The 17,778-nt window shown below is 43.4% G+C and overlaps 1 protein-coding gene across 5 annotated transcripts in view; it reads left to right on the top strand.

The window, feature by feature from the left end:
• Positions 1 to 679: 679 nt before the first annotated feature.
• PHF20 (PHD finger protein 20) overlaps positions 680 to 17,778 on the top strand; it is a 96,220-nt gene continuing 79,121 nt past the window's right edge. For 4 of the 5 annotated variants that reach the window (XM_073606581.1, XM_073606580.1, XM_073606585.1 and 1 more), the window contains exon 1: positions 680 to 942. The gene's annotated coding sequence lies outside the window, so the exon portion shown is untranslated. The remainder of the gene's footprint in view (positions 943 to 17,778) is intronic. The other variant, XM_073606586.1, reaches the window with a different exon arrangement.

Below are 17,778 nucleotides of genomic sequence, written 5' to 3' on the forward strand. Positions count from 1 at the left end.
CCAAAAGAAAGCTCTATTTGTGGGGAAAATGACATAAAGTTTGTTTGGGTACAGCGTTGCACGACCGTCAATTAAAGTGCTGTATCTCAAAAAATGGCCTGGTCATTAAGAGGGTAAAATCTTTCCGGGGCTGAAGTGGTTAAACCATAACCTTTAACCCCTAATAAAAAAAGAACAAAAGTAAAAAAAAAAAAAAAAATAATGAATAAACCATAGCAACAGATGATGAAACATATTTTTCTTCATAGGGTAATGAAATAAAAATGCCAACGCTCACAAATGGTGTATTAAAACACTTAGAAAAAAAAAATTTGACCCCCCCCCCCCAGGTGTAAATGCAACCTGAGGGTTTATAACACCCAGCATAGGATTCCCCCTCCCCTCAGAGCAGCTAAGGTTAGCCTGGTGAACATAGACCTCCACATATTTCATGTATTGTAGTGTGTGTCTCATTGGGGTGAACGGTCCCGGTCTCTGGGATGAAATGTCCCCGTGCACACGCCGTGACTCAGCACACTCCTCACCACCAGCAAGGAAGGAAGAGGGAAAAAAAGGCGCGCCAAAGCCCATGTCACATGACCTCCCCTCCCCGCAGGCGGCAACCTCCCAAACCCCGCCCCCCGTGCGCGCGCCACCAATCTGCCGCGAAAGTCTGCTCTGGGCCACGCCCCCTTATCCCCCTCCCGTGCCCGCCGCCTTGCGAAAGCGCGCCCCCGCCTCCTCAGCCGAGGCTATTTTTTTTTTTTTTCCTCCTCTCTTGGCTCGTGAGCGCGCCCCGGCCATGCCGCGCAGTGTTAAAAAGAAGGTGGCGCTGGATGTGATGAAGGGAAGGCGAGGAGAGATTTATCAGTGACCGGGGGGGCAGGAGAAGAAGGGACGAGCACGGGACGTGTCCTGGCCGGAGAGAAGAGGCAGACGGTGTCGCCGGCCTGGACAGCGCAGGTAACATCAGCACCACCATGTTTGCTGGCTGACCACGACGTTGCTGGGAGTATCCGTGGCTGAGGTGGAGGGGGGAGGCCCGGGCTCTCTCGTAGCTCCCCTCCCCCCTCTCTCCGGGGTCCGGTCCGCCGGTGACCGCTCAGTGCGGTGGGGTGTTGGAGGGAGGGGGGCGGGCTGGCCTCGCGCTGCCAGGTGGTGATGGAGAGGCGGGGGAGCCAATCGGGTCAGGCGCACCCGAGATTGTCAGGTTGGCCGGCCAATAGCGGGAGAAGGGCGGAGCTTGCGGCGGGTGTACTGCGTCCATTTAAAGGTGCAGTGTGTGATGCCGGGACACGTTTTGTGATGGGAGAGGAGAACATCCGGGGGGGGGGGCTGGGTACCCCATAAATAAGGGGCGACTAGTATCTGGGGAGATCTGTGGGTCGGATTAGTCAGACTCACTGTGAGCCTATAGGGACCATGCAGCTGAAAGCCTGCTGGTCATTGTGTGTATGGAAAAAAAAAAAAAAAAACATTTTTTATATATATATATATATATATATATATATATATATAAAATAAATTTTCACCGGCCACTTTATTAGGTACACCTGTCCAATTGCTTGGTAACACAAATTGCTAACCAGCCAATCACACGGCGACAACTCTATGCATCTAGACACGGTGGAGACGACTTGCTGAAGTTCAAACTGAGCAGAAGAAAGGGGGGATTTAAGTGACTTTGAACGTGGCGTAGTTGTTGGTGCCAGACACGCTGGTCTGAGTAATTCAAGAAATGCTGATCTACTGGGATTTTCACACACAAACCTGTGAACGGCCCTAGCCAGGACAGGGGCATAAAAGCCTCTATTCTTGTTCCAGTTTTGCAGCCAAACGAGTCCTGCTTAGTTCTTGGTTGTAATATGCGGCTATAATATCCTATGTTGGGACTGGAGGAAGCCGTACATGATGGAAGCACTGAAGTGGAGTGTGGGACGTTCCATTACACAACCATCTCCCGGGTTTATAGAGAACGGTCTGAAAAAGAGAAAATATCCAGTGAGTGGAGGTTGTGTGGAAGAAAATGCCTTGTTGATGCCAGAGAAGAATGGGCAGACTGGTTCAAAACGATAGAAAGGAAACAAGAAGTCCAATAACCACTCAGTACAACCAACATATGCAGAATACCATCTCTGAACACACAACACATGCTCATAGCTCCCAACTGTCCCTGATTTCGAGGGACTGTCCCTGATTGGAGCAATGTCCCTCTGTCCCTCATTCCTCCTCATTTGTCCCTCATTTTGGTCTGATCTATATAGATGTATATAAAATGCACTTTTTATCTATCAAAAAGTTTCCCAGTGCTAAACCTTTCATCTGATTTCTAAATGGCTACATTTGTAAATTCCAAAAGCCAATATAAAGGAATAGTAGTGGTAAAAAAAAAACACTTCTGGGTTTAACCAGTTATTTTTTATTATTATATATATTTTTTTGTAAAATTATCCTTTTAAGGGGGGGGGGGGTGTCCTATGCCTGTATACTTTTGCTGATAGGTGTCCCTCATCCCCATCTCAAAAAGTTGGAAGGTATGCATTGAACTTTGAAACAGATGGGCTACAGCAGCGGAAGACCACACCAGGTGCCACTCCTGTCAGCTAAGAACAGGAAACTGAGGCTACAATTCGCACAGGATCACCAAAATTGGACAATAGAAGATTGGAAAAATGTTGCCTGGTCTGATGAGTCTCCATTTCAGCTGTGACATTCAGATAGTAGGGTCAGAATTTGGTGTAAACAACATGAAAGTATGGATCCATCCTGCTTTCTATCACCGGTTCAGGCTGCTGGTGGTGTAATGGTGTGGGGGATATTTTCTTGGCACACTTTGGGCCCCTTAGTACCAATTGAGCATCATTTAAACACCACGGCCTACCTGAGTATTGTTGCTGACCATGTCCATACCTTTATGACTACAGTGTCCCCATCTTCTGATGGCTCCTTCCAGCAGGATAATGCTCCATGTCACAAAGATCAAATCCTCTCACCACTGGACAATGAGGTCCCTGTACTCCAATGGTCTCCACACTCACCACATCTCATCCAATAGAGCACCTTTGGGATGTGGTGGAATGGGAGATTCGCATCATGGATTTGCAGCCGACAAATCTGCAGAAACCGCGTGATGCTATCATTTCACTATGGACCAAAATCTCTGAGGAATGTTTCCAACACCTTGTTGTATCTATGCCATGAACAATGGAGGCAGTTCTGAAGACAAAAGGGGGTCCAACCCGGTACTAGCGAGGTGTACCTAATAAAGTGGACTATATAAATGTTTTTTTTTTCTGTTTACACTTGTCTGCTCTATGTAATAGTTTTGCACAGCCGCCCTGATCCTCCTCTTCTCTCCTGCCTTCCACGTGCCCCTCCCTCATAACAAGCCACTTGCTATGAGGACACTTGTGTGGGCTCTATCCCACCAGAGTGGGGCTGTGTGTGTCTATTGACACAGCATGATGGCTTGGCCCCACCCCCTGTTCCCTCCTTACAGGATTTGATTGACAGCAGCAAGAACCAATGATTCCTTTCTATTTGTATTGTGGTCCCCCTTCCTTTTTTTTTTTTTTTGAAGAATTCAAAGGCCATTTTTAGTACTGGGGGGAGGGGGGGGGGGTTCTCGCCCATCCAAGGTGAGGGGTTCTGGGGTAAGTCTGGTTGGAGAAGGCTGGCAGTTCTCTTAGGACTGGTTTGTCTTCAGAGAGAATTTGGGTGGGAAAGAGCCTCCATCCCTGATGATGGGGACTCTGGTCCTGAAGGGTTAACCCACCTGCAAGGGAAGCCTAAGAAGGGGCAGGAAGAAGTCCTCGTTGTGTTATAAGGTGGAGTGGTCCACAGCTGTGAGATATTGTAGTGTTGGCGATGAGACTGCTGAGCTCAGCTTGTCTTGTACCCTGAAACTGATGGGAACCGTAAAACCCCAGGTGTGGGACTGGTATAATGGCGGCGAGCTGTTTATTTTGGTCTTAATTATACCAGGACTAAGGATTGTTCTGCCTTTTAAGTTTGCTGAAGAAATCTATTTGTGTTTTACTTTGAGAGACCAACCCATGCATGTGCAGTGATCCACATCACAGCGCAGAGTAATCTTGTGATGTGCTGATTGTGTGGAAGGGGGAATCCTCCCAATTGTATTATGACAGCAGGACTCCTCCACTGTCGGGATACACTTACTGCTGCAGAGCATTGGCTGCAAGTTCTGATTGAACACTAGTTTACCAGCAGCCCCGATCAGGAGCTGATCACTCGGTTGACTCCTTTCAAGCAGGGAGTGGCCATAGATTGACTTTCGATCCATCTGTGGCCAACTTTAGGCTTCATGTACTCCTGTGGAAGTGGTTAGTAAAAACGTGGCTGAGCCGTGTGCCATATGCACTGTTAAAGAGGCGCTCCAGTCATTTTTAAAGAAGTCGGGACCTACAGATACTATAGCTGCTGATCTTTAAGACCCTTCCGGCCCAGCACTGTCTTCACCCGGCCTGGCCTTTGGATCCCCGATGCTAAACGTGACGGTTTCATGTGCAAGACTAGTCGCAGCCTCCTGGTACATGTGGAGCGGGCAGGCCAATCAAAGCATACATAAGACTTGGTTCACACCTGTGCCGGTTGATGCACTTTGCATTTTTTGCACGCACATTTGATGCAAAAAAAAAAAAAAAAAAAGCAAACTTTTTTTTTTTTTTTTTGTGTGTTTTTGATGCATTGCTGCTGTTTCCATTGAAGGAACCAAAAAACGCAAACTGCTGCGGGCAGAAAAGTCCCTGACCCTTCATAAAAATCAGTTGAAAATGCACAGATGTGAACTTGTAGGAAATCGTGTTAAATGGACTGTAGTGTGTATGCAAAATGCATGGGTGTGAACCTACCCTTATACTCACCTAGGTGAGAATTTATGGGATTGGGCACCTGTCAGAAAAAGGTACTTGCTTCCCCAACCCCCCCCCAAAAAAAAAAAGAGAACCTGTTAAGGTAGCAGACAGGGGTGTAGACGGCATAAATTATCCACCTTGTAATATCAGCTGAATAGGGCTGCACCCTTAGGTGCTAAAGGGTTTGTAAACCCTCAAGGTTTTTCACCTTAATGCATTCTATCTATTAGTGCAGCAGCCCCCCTTTTTACTTGAGCCTGATTGTTCCAGGGATGAGCACAGCAGCTCCAGCCGCTGTCTCGGGTCCTCGTTGGATAGATCGTTAGCAGTGCAGCCATTTGGGCGCTGGGCCGGGCCGAGTCCTGTTGGCTGTGTCAATGGATGCAGCAGCAAGACTCAGGAGCCCGCCTGCATGAGTACCCCCTTGGAACGCGGGTCTCAGAGGGGGTACTTGAGAAGAGAAGCCAGGAGCGCTGCTGGGGGACCCCAGAAGAGGAGGATCGGGGCCACTCTGCAAAACCCTTGCACAGAGGAGATAAGTATAATATGATGATTAAAAAAAAAAAAAAGACACCCTTTACAACCCCTTTAAGTTGAGGAAGTGACCTATCCTCTCCTTGCCGCCTGTCAAACACCCTCAGAAACGTGTCTCACTGTGGATTACTCTTCAGAGGGCAATACCAGTGTACATGAGCCCTTAAAAAGAGGAAGTAAACTCTCCCCCACTGTGATGCTTTTTTTTCATTTAGTCCATTATAATAAGTAATTATCAAACTATAGCCACTGTAATCCAGCCCAAATCGCATATTCCTGTTTAAAGAAACTTTAAAAAACTTGTTTCCAGGGGTAAGGCAGCGCCATCTTAAGTATTGTTTTCTGGGTCCACAGTAGAGTGCACTTCCTGTACTGTTAACCAAGCCTCCTTCTCAAGCCAACGTTTCTATGGCAACCCTGCTTCCCTGCTCATAGCTGACTTGTTTTATTAATCTAGTGTTTGCCTATGTCAGTCTTATCAGCTTCAGCTGATAAGACTGCAGTAATGCTGTCCATGACCAGGTTTACACTCCATGTGATGTCACATGAGCTCTGAGTGATTATGCAGTCTGGTGGATCTGATACTAGACAGACAAGCACACAGAGTGTGCTGTAAATCAGGGGAGATCTGGGAATGCTCAGTGAGGTCTTTCTAAAGAACAAAAAGCATTACAACAATACTAAGCAAGTAAGGGATATCTACAAGCAGTGTTCATTATGATTTTTTTTTTTTTTTATGCTGATTTACATGGGACAAAGTTGTGGGGGAGAGTTTACAACCACTTTAAGGCTAATTCACACAATTGTGTAAAACGTCAGTCACGACTAGGACACACAAACGATTGTTGCTCATGTGGCCCATTCACACTGTAACGCAGCCTAGGGCAGACGTATTTTATTTTATCGTGGCACACTGTTCCAAATTGCGTGGCACTGTACAGCAGCACAGAGCATAGTGAATCAAGTGTACATTTTGTACACTTCACATAAAGTTTACCAAATTTACCAAGTGTACCAAATGGAAATATGCGCAGCGGGGGGGGGGATCCATGCTAGCGGAGGGAGAACATGCAAATTCTATGCAGATGGGGCTTGAATTAATGACGAAGGTTCTGGTCAGTGATGGGGTTGATGAATGACTGTAGAGCTCTGCACCTGCCACACCCGACCCCCAGAGCTCACGTGTGGTGGATAGATCTGTGTTATTGTAGTCAGTAATTAAACCTCCTGGTTGGTTTCCAGGGCCGCTCAACCTTCATGTCCAATGACACGGGAGCAGCTGCAGGTTCTGGCAGCCACTTATTGCTCTGTATGGGTTTTCCCATCCACATAAATCCCACCGAGTTTGCCCCAAACCGCAAGCGTGAACCGGGCCTTAAGGTAGAACTAAAGGCAAAACCTTTTTATTTTCATTTTTAGATGGCGTAAAGGAGGGTTATATCCCCACCACTTCTTTTTTTAGGGAGATTTTCCTTCACTTCCTGCCCTATAGCCAACACAGGAAGTAAGAGGAAACTCCTACAAATTAACCACTTCAGCTTCAGAAGGTTTTGGGATGCCATAAAACATATCCAAGTAAAAAATCTAATTTCTTCATCAATTTAGGCCAATATGTATTCTGCTACATTTTTGGTAAAAAAATCCCAATATGCACATCTCGATTGGTTTGTGCAAAAGTTATAGCGTTTACGAACTACGGGATAGATTTATGGGCTCCTTTTTTTTTTTTTTCCCATGTAATGGCAGCGATTTTTAGCGGGACTGTAACAGGGGACATCTGACACAGTGACACTTTTTGGGGACCAGTGACACCAATAGTGATCAGTACTAAAAAAAAAAAAACAAAAAACACTCTCTGTACTAATGACACTGACAAGGAAGGGGTTAACACCAGGGGTGATCAAAGGGTCAACTGTGTTCGCTGGGAGTGCTTTCTTACTGTGTGGGGGATGGTTTACCTGAAGGAAGACAGAGATCCGTGTTCCTGCTTAGCAGAAACACAAGATCTGTCTTACCTTCTAGCAGTTGTTTACATAGGCAGAGCGCCGTTCTGCCTCTTTCGGAACAGTCGCCGGGTTTCTGGCGGACATCACATGCACCCCAGAGCTGAAGGGGGAAGAAAAAAAAACACATACAGCTAGGTGTTTTTGCGCTTAAGGGCTGTCCTACCGTAGTATATGTACGTGGTGTGGTCCTTGAGTGGTTAAGGGAATCCACTGGGGACCCCCAGGGCACCAGAACTAGTGTCCTCATTGGAAGATTTCCCCTCTTACTTTTCTGGGGACAACCCAAATTTTTTTTTTTTTTTTTTTTTTTTTTTTTATTTCACTTTTGATAACAGTAAACAGGACAAATATAGAGGATGAATCAATCCAATGAGGGCACAGACTGCAATAAAAACCTGATGGGGATTCTAATCCATCTCAACTCTGTCCAAAACTAAATAGTTATAAATTAAATTTCACTTTAGATGATAATGGTAAACAGGAGAAATAGAGCGGGTGAATCTCCCTAATAAGGGGCACAGACAGCCATAGAAACCTGACAATCCCTCTCTACTCTAAAGCTACAGGGCCAATCGGCACTGTCCAGACAGAGGGTCAAGGGAGACTGAAAACTTCTCCTACAAGCTTTAAGCAGACACTGATCGAAGTCACAAGACTGCTATATACTGCTGATGAAAAACGGTATTTAGTAGTTTATATTTACTAAAACTATTGCATTTCCATGTTCTTTGTACTATGGGAGACCAGATATAGGGAATGCAGAGTCCTAGGTTTAGTAACACTATTAACCACTTCTGGACCGCCCACTGTATATATATCATTACTTCGACCTTCTGTACCGTGGTTATGGCATAACCCCGGTATGTTTTTTTTTTTTGTTGTGTTTTTTTTTTTTTTTTTTAACATAAAAAGTTGTCCTGGTGTTGGACTCGCCAAGGGATCACTTTTATGGGCAGCGGGAGAGGTGCCCCCCTCCCGGTCGTTTGCCCTGCTTACCGAAGATGTTGGTAGCGGCGGAAACGATCCGATGGCCCCCACTCGACTTTTTTTTTTTTTTCTTGTCCTTGGAGGACCGGAGCAACGTCTGATGGGCAGATCTGCACAATGGCAAATGTGGCGCCTTTTTTTGCCTTCCGCCTAACTGCCTTATAGGGCCGTTTAAAAAAATAAATAAATACATTTACTAGACCCTTTTTCACACTGGGGTGGTTTTCAGGCTCTTTAGCGCTGGAAACGGCCTCTGCTAAGCACCTGGAAAAACGCCTCCCATTCATTCCAGTGTGACTTTTCGCACTCGGGCGGTGCGCTTGCAGGACGTTCCAAAAAAGTCCTGCAAGCAGCATCTTTGGGGTGGGGTGGGAGCGCTGTATTTAGCGCTAGCGGGCAAAAAGTGTAGCTAAAACGAGCAGCGCTTTAGCGCTAACGGCGGGCGCTGTCAGTGTGAAAAAAAGTCATTTTACATTTAGACCCCTTTCACACTGAAAGCGCCAGCCATTAGCGGCGCTTTAGCTCTAACGGCCGGTGCTTTCAGTGTGAAAGGGGTCTAAATGGGCAGGGTGTTTTGGGAGCGCTAAATACAGCGCTTTCTACCCGCCCCAAAGATGCTGCTTGCAGGACTTTTCGGAACATCTCGCAAGCGCACCGACCCAGTGTGAAGACGCACTGGAATGAATGGGAGGTGGTTTTTCAGGTACTATGCAGAGGCTATTATTTCCAGTGCTAAAGCGCCTGAAAACTGCCCCAGTGTGAAAGGGGTCTTAATGTGAGATCTGAGGTCTTTTTGCCCCCCAGATCTCGCAATAGAGGACCTGTCGTGCTTATTTCTATTACAAGGGATGTTTGTTTGTTTTATTTTTTTAAGGGACAGTGTAAAAATAAAATTTTAAATTAGAAAGTCGTGCCCACATATGTAAAATGTGTTCAAACCACACGTGCGGTATCGCCACAATCCTTAGAGCGAGAGCAATAATTCTAGCACTAGACCTCCTCTGTAACTCTATATGGATAACCTGTACTTATTTTTAAAACCTTGCCCATGGAGATTTTTAAGTACCGTAGTTTGTCGTCATTCCATGAGCGGGCGCAATTTTGAACCGTGACATGTTGGGGTATCTCTTTACTTGGTGTAACATTAAAAAATTGGGATAACTACTGTTTAGTTTTTTTAATTCATGAAAGTGTATTTTTTTTTTCCCAAAAAATTGCGTTTGAAACACTGCTGCGCCAATACAGTGTGACATAAAATATTGCAACCGCTCTTTTATTTTTTAGGGTTTCTGCTAAAAAAAAAATGTTTGGGGGTTCTAAGTAATTTTCTAGGAAAAAATTACTAATTTAAACATGTAAACAGCAAATGTCAGGCCTGGTCCTTAAGGCCCCTTTCACACTTTGTGCTACTCTTCATGCAACTTTGGATATCAGAGTCGCATGACAAGTCGTACCCAATGAATAACCCTTCACATCATTGATTAAGAAAATTGTTTAAGAAAGAAAAAGATGCGCAAAGAAACCTCTACAAATAACGATAAATATTGCTGTGAACAGATTCTCTAAAACATAATAATGTGAAAAATTGAATAGTGTACCAAAAAACAAATAGTCCATGTGATATAAAAAATAAATGAATAAAACCAAAGGTGAATTCACCAAAAACAGAAAATCCCAAAATGATTCTTTAAAGTTTAGGAGATGTAAAAGTCCTTCACTTAAAGCGGGGGTCCACCTATCTATCGTGTTTTTTTTTTTTTTTAAGTTCATTCACAAACTTTTCTTCTCAGCATTACATACTCACATATTGTGTGTAATATGTCCGCCTGTGTCAGATTTCGTCGGAAAGAATAACTTATATTTTTCACTGCAGGCGGTTTCCATCTTCATTGTGGGCATTTGAAGCCCACAAGCATTTATTTCCTGGATGTGGTGAATGCTGTGCTCCCAGCTTTCACTGCTCGTTCCCGCACATGCTCAGTGACATCCTGGGAAGCCTGAGACTAGCTCCCAGGAGTCTGGGAGAGGCTAGAAACACGCCTACTCCCACGGGAGGAGAACCAGGAAGTGCAAAGAAGAATAGAAAAATAAAAGGTAATTACGGCGATTTAAATTTTTTTTAAACGGCATGTCAGCATCTAGGCAAGGAAGAGAATACATACAGATATTGTTGAAAATTTGGGTGGAATCCCGCTTTAATCTCAGAAAGCAGGACATATATTCCTCATTCGAATCATCTGGAATACAGAGCATAAAATGCAAATACAAACTGCTTACCAGATCCGTTGGATCTCAAATGATAGAGATCAGAAGCGCTTGCGCATTAGCCTGCTGGCAGGTGAACTCACAGTGATTGAAAGCAGAGAGGAATTCACTATATCACATGGACTATTTGTTTTTGATACACTATTCAATTTTTCACATTATTATGTTTTAGAGAATCTGTTCACAGCAATATTTATCGTTATTTGTAGCGCATCTTTTTCTTTCTTAATATTGGTTTTAGGTTTTGGTATTTTGACCTATAGAGGTGCAGCATTTAATCCATGCTTTATTTAGTCATATCACTTGTGCACATATATATTTTTGTATATATTGATTATTATTTAGTGGTTAGCGCAAATACCCCCCCCCCTTTTTTTTTTTTTTGTTCAAAAAATTTCCAACACTCCCAATCACATAAATTCAATGGCTGCACAAAAACCGGCCTTTGCTGTGTTCTACTAATGTGAAATTTGAACGAAAATTCTTAGTTGAGATTTCCTAAAGAAAATTCTTTCGGAATTCGACCTCCTGTATGGCCAGGCTTGGGCTGCTGGTAAACGGACATTTAGGAGCAGTTGGGAGGAGTTTTTAGCTGCCCCTGAACTCTCCTCTGTTATCTTATCAGTACAATGTACACAGGGTCATTTATAGTCCTTTCTAGGCAGTTGAGTTTAGAGGCTTTTTTTGGAAAGCAAAAAAGGGTTCAGAAGCTGAGTTTACGGTCATTTCAAGCACTAAACGCAGTAACTTGCATCTACCCGTGTTTCGTTTACAGGCGTTTTCCATTTTTGGATATTTGAAGAAAAAAAAAAAACTTCTAAATGCGGCAAAAACTGACATTTCAAAGGTCTGTTACTATCTGTCAAGTTAAATCGTTCAGGAGAGGTTGTAAAAACGTCCCGTGTACATGAAGCCTTAGATTTGCCTTTAACTATGTAATGCAAAGGGCCTGCCTGATTGTATACAAATTGAAAGCGTTTAGGTTTGACCTCAGGGTGGATTTGATTTAAATCGCTAGTAAAAAGGCTTGATATAAATCAACTCGAATGAAATCATAATTTTTAAAGAGTAACTGTCATCTCTGTCCCGCAGCGGCTCCTCCTCTGACCCGCTGTTGTCTTACTGACAGTCCCATTCACTTTAATGGGACGGCTGGTGATACGGCGGTGACACAACAAGGTGAGGGGCGTGGTGGCAGCAGGTGAGTGGATGCCCGCTAACAGGCGCTACCATGATGGATCTGAAATGACAGGGCTCTTTAAATTCTTGCTGGTAGTTATAATCTTTAAAATTTGCAAACAAAATGAAGGTTTCCTATTTAGAGTAATAAGGTGTCAGGTTAGTAAAACAGCGATATCAGAACCAATTCAATCATACAGTTTGTAGTGTACATAGATTTGCAAAACAATGGGATAAAGGAATATTCCTGAACTTTGTTTTATCTCATGGTTACTGTGAAATTGTGTGACTGCATCAATGCAGTGCATGTTATCTCCGCTTGGATTCATTGAATGAGTTTACCAAAAAATGTAAATGTAGCACGGCCCTCTCCAAACCACCTGACACTCTGGGTTCAGACATCCTTGTATCACTGTAGTGTAATAAACCAGATAACTCCGTGTATTTATGTTGTGAGAATATTTTACTTGAACCAATTAAAGGGGATGCTGTCACAAACAGGAGGTAATAGATCTGCTGAGTTCTAGGCAACGTCGCCAAAATAATTCCTCCGAAGATACGAGACAAATATTGACAATGGCATATACACGCTTCCTTGAGAAACAATGTTAACCCCTAAAAGGATGTTTCAGCTAACTGATTATACTGACGCTCTGTACAAGATGGAACCTGCCCAGCCTATGCTGTTATCCTAAGGAGAGAGCGGATCTAGAAATGATCATATAGGGGCATTCCTATCAGTATTGACGAAGTCCACGTTGCAGATTTGATATTCTTCACTGGTACGTAGGAGCTTGTTAACTGTAATGCAATTAAGTGTAGTGGGAAACAGTAGGTTTCTTGTAGTGAGACAGGCTAAATATGTCTAAGCACAGTGTTCAAATAAATTCAGTAAAATATTCCTAGAGTAGAGATGTCTGTGCAAAGTGTCCCAATGTAACTGTGACAAAGGATGGATTTGCCCTCTCACACCCGACCGCTACGATCTGAAGCTTGACGCACAGACTAGGTACTCTTTTTTTTCGTTAGTTTTTTTTTTTTTTTTTTCTCTCTTTCTTTCTCTTTCTTTCTTTCTCTTTCTTTCTCTTTCTTTCTCTTTTCTTTCTCTTTTCTTTCTCTTTTCTTTCTCTTTTCTTTCTCTTTCTTTCTCTTTCTTTCTCTTTCTTTCTCTTTCTTTCTTTCTCTTTCTTTCTCTTTCTTTCTCTTTCTTTCTTCCTTGGAGGAAGAGAACTCCACTTGGGCTTTTTTTATAGCTACTCCCAGCAATCCCAGCAATCTTCCCAATAGCACCAACGATCCCTGGGATATGTAGTCCGGGCCCATAGTCTGGCACAGCTATTGTCTGACAGGAGAACTACTCATCCCACATTTCTTTTTGTTGGGCACAGATATATGTAACCTGATCACTAGATTTTTACTCCAAAAGCATTTTATAAAAATAAAAAAAAAATAAAAATTTTTAAATGATTTATATGCATCCTGTTTGACCTCCCATATTGTATGGTTTTGGTAAATCTAAAGGAAAATTGTATAATGTATGGCCAGGCTAAGTCTATACGGAGAGATGATTTGTATGTCACCTTTTTTATACGGGTCATTGTTCTCAGTTTTGTTCCTTGGCGTTGTTACGTTTTTGGTGCAGGCACTGTTGGTTCAGTTTTAGTGACTAGTTAAGGGATTCTGTTTGGTATCGGGGTTAAGAAGTTTAAAGGAGAAGTTTGGAGAAGTTTGGAAATTTAAAAAAAACAAACATACATACTTGCCACTGTGATCTTAAAGCTTTCCCCCTGCCAGCTTGAACACCGAGAACTGAAAAATCGCATGACTGCTGCTCGCTCAGTTCTCAATCCACTCTGAGAAGAGCAGTAATGGTCAGTCACTGCTCTCTGCTCTGCTCCTCCAGCACTCTCTGGAGCACTGATCTAGGGAGGGGGCGGAATTGTCTGGCTGTGGCTCTCAGCGGTACACCTAAAGGTTGAGCCAGGCATCTAGGTGGATCCCGACATTGTTGGGAACCTTTCAGAGCCTGGCCTGGCACGGCCCTGTGATGTCAGTCGGCAGTCAGCACTGTGAAGGTGAGGGAACAGGCGCCTGACAAACCCTTAGGGCTCATGCACACTGCAGCTCAAAAAAAAAGCTGAGAATCACGATTTTGCTTAGAATAAAAAGATCACAATTCTTTCGCGATGTACAATCTTTCACATTCTACAAGAAAAATTGGGCTAACTTTACTGGTTCGTGTGGTGTTGTGTGTGTGTGTGTGGTGTGTTTTTTTTTTTTTTTTTTTTTTTTTTTTTATATGAAAGTAATTTTTTACAAAAAAATTGCATTTGAAAGACCGCTGCGCAAATACAGTGTCACATAAAATATTGCAACAACCACCATTTTATTCTCTAGGGTCTCTACTAAAAAAAAAAAAAAATAGTATGTATGTGTTCTAAGTAATTTTCTAGCAAAAAAAATATATATATTTTAATTTGAAACCAAAAAATGTCAGAAAGGTTTAGGCTTGGTTCACACCTAAACCGGCCGCGGATCACACAGCAACGCTGTCTGTCCCTGTTCTCCATTTCAGGGATGAATCAGGGCAGAATCTTTGCCTCAATTCGGCCTTGAAGCGGAGCCCAAGACGCACAGCATTTCTGTGCAGTGCGCTCCGCAGCCGCAATGGAGATATGTGAACCGGCTCCATAGGGGGAGCCAGTCACATTCTCCTGCTGTGCGAATTAGATTGCGATTTTTTTTTTTTTTTTCCTCCAAAAGTATGTAGAATACATATTGGCCTAAACTGAATATTTTGGGGATATTTATTATAGCAAAAAGTAATACATAATTCTTTTTTTTTTCAAAATGATTGCTATTTTTTTTGTTTATAGTGCAAAAAATAAAAACCGCAGAGGTGATCAAATCCCACCAAAAAGCTCTATTTGTGGGGGAAAAAAAGGACGTCAATTTTGTTTGGGAACCACGTCGCACGACCACGCAATTGTTAGGTAAAGCGACGCAGTGCCGAATCGCAAAAAGTGCTCTGGTCAGGAAGGGGGTAAATTCTTCTGGGGCTAAATTGATTAAGTGGTTAAACTTTCCTCACTTACACATAAGGGTCGGTTCACACTGGGGCGACTTGGGATCCGACTTGTACGCCCTCAAGTCGCCCCAAGTCGCCCCAAGTCGCTTTGCATTTAGGTTAACATGGTAGGCAATGGGAGCGTCTTAATTGACACTACTGAAGTCGCTCCGACTTCAGAAAAGACTCCTGTACTACTTCTATCCGACTTGTAGGCGACTTGTACCCATTCAACTCAATGTAAGTCGCCTGCAAGTCGGATCTCTCTGTAAAGTCAAGCGACTTTGCAGAGAAAACCCCTCCCTCCCCCCCTCCCTCCCAGAGAGGTGATTGGCCACAGGCGAAGTCGCCTGTCATGGAGGCGACTTCAAGTCGCCTCGTAATTTACCGAAGTCGCGCTGAAGTCGCGCTAAAGTCGCGCTGAAGCCGCGTTGAAGTCGCGGTACAAAGTCGCGCTAAAGTCGTGTTGCCCATGTGTGAACCGACCCTAAGTCTATTCCATTGACAAATTTTTACAATGTTTATACTTAGTTCAACTGCTAAAGAATGTCTGATTCTTGGCAGACTGCCCAGTTTTTCTCTTCCTTTCTTTTGATGGCTGTGGCTTCAGAATAGCGGAGAGAATTCTTTGCATAGCAAGAATCGGGAAACACTTCAAGATCGCAACGGGGAAAGAATCGCAATAAGGATTCTTGATGATTAATCGTGCAGCTTTACTAAATATAAAAAATTATCAAATAGTATTAAAAAAAAAAACAAAAACACAAAACAAGGAAAAAAGAGAAACATAAAACATAAACCACACAAACCTTGCACCTCTCGTATTAGTGTCTTTCTCATATAATAGCCAAAACATAATAGGAGCATGAATACAATTTACTCCATTTAAGCTCCCCTGATCTCAATCATCAAACTATAGTAGCTTCCTCCCTGCAGCTTCATCTTATCTTTCTTTCACATATATCTTTCTTTTCTTCTCATCTACTCCACTTCCTTCTGCCTCAGCTTCCTGCGACTTTGGACATCAGTCACATGACAAGTCGTACCCCATGATTCCCAATGATAACCATTCATAACTGCGACTCCAAGTCGCACCGACTTCAAAGTAGTCCTGGTACTACTTTGGTCCGACTTTTATACGAGTTGAGATCTATAGACCTCAAGTTTACACAGGCATTACATAAAATTTCGGCAGCGTGAAAGGGGAGTTTCCAGCAGGGCCGGGACAAGGGGTGGGCAAGAGGGGCACTTGCCCTGGGCGCAATGGTTTACTGCAAGGGATGGGGGCGCCTTCCTTCTGTTACTAGGCTGACAGTAGTAGTGACGGCAGCAGTGATTCTCATTCTGGCTTGCATTGTCTACAACAAATCTGGTTTAGAAAATAAAATGTAGTGAATTGTTTAATTGTAACAAGCGTTGAGTTTTTCCATTTGTCCTCAAACTATATTGTGTTCTGGGTTTGGATGCTTCATCTGTACAGCACAATGTTCTGGAAATAGATTTCAGATGGGGAAGCTGTGAGGTCAGATACATGATTGGTTTTACTTCTCTAGGGAAATGGTTTTTGCTGTCTAGGCTGTGGGTGATTGGTCCACATTATTTTTACCCTGCACAGGAATAATCAAAAGCCAATGTGTGCTATTCACTAATTATCTGAAATGACCATCTTTCTGTCTCCATCCATCAGTAGGCTTAAAGGCTAAGTCCTTCTTTTCTTTTTCTAATTTCCAGCTCCCCTATGTACCAATATAGCATTAATGTACTTATTTTGCAAAAATAAAACCGATTTCAATTCATTCTACACAGGCTCACCTCACTCTCTTCATAGCTGTTTAAACACACTGCTCCATTCCTTCTGCCTTACTTCCTGGACAGACTTTAGGTCATGACACAGGAAGGAGTTGACCAGCTGAGGGTGGATGGTCAACTCCTTCCTGTGTAATGACCTAAAGTCTGCCCAGGAAGTAATGGAGCAGTGTGTTTAAACAGCTATGAAGAGTGAGGTAAATGTGTGTAGAATTAATGGAGAGCTGTTTTATCTCTGCAAAATGAGGAAGGTTCATGCTATATTGGTACATAGGGGAGCTGGAATTTAGAAGGGAAAAAAAAAAAAGTGAACCTAGCCTTTAAAATGGTATACTGCTGACAACCCCCCCCCCCCCCAGGTAAAGTCATAATGTAGTAGTATGTATCGCATACTAGCCTATTGTGTGAAACTTGCCTTAATACGAAGCTGTTTCAGCGCCGCAATGTCAGCGGTGCAGCCACTTCCATCTCTACCCATCTTGCTTCCGGGTGGGAGCCTGTTCACGGCACAGGGTTTAGAAGGAACCGCATGGGTGGCCGTTACTTCAGCGCACATGTGCCAGTGATGTCACTGGCTGCATGTAATATAAATATCTCCTAAGCGGTGCACGTTTAGGAGATACTTACGCTACCTATAGGTAAAAGTCAGTAATGGAAGTTTACTCCCTCCTTCTTCTTTTTCAAAAAAAAAAAAAAAAAAAAAAAAAGTAGGTCGAAATTCACCAGGGACCAGCTGAGTTTTGATCCATGTATGCACTAGGCGGTCAGGTTTTTCCGGCAACACTGGTCTCCACCGGCGGAACACAGCTCAGCAGGGAGTGATGACCCCCGTCCACCTATGGATGGGGAAATCTGTTCAAATAATAGAATCCTTTATGGCCAGCCTTTATACATCCTATTACAGCCTGTTTTTTTTTTTGTTTTTTTATTAACTTGGTTATGCTTAGAGCTGCACAATTCTGCCCAAAATAAGAATCACGATTTTTTTTGCTTGGAGTAAAAAGATCACGATATTCTCGCGACATAAAATCTTTCACATTATACAAAAAAAATGGGCTAACTTTACTACTGGGGTTGTTTT

This window comes from Aquarana catesbeiana, linkage group LG12 (genome assembly GCF_042186555.1).
Source record: "Aquarana catesbeiana isolate 2022-GZ linkage group LG12, ASM4218655v1, whole genome shotgun sequence".
In the NCBI taxonomy this organism is placed as follows: Eukaryota; Metazoa; Chordata; class Amphibia; order Anura; family Ranidae; genus Aquarana; species Aquarana catesbeiana.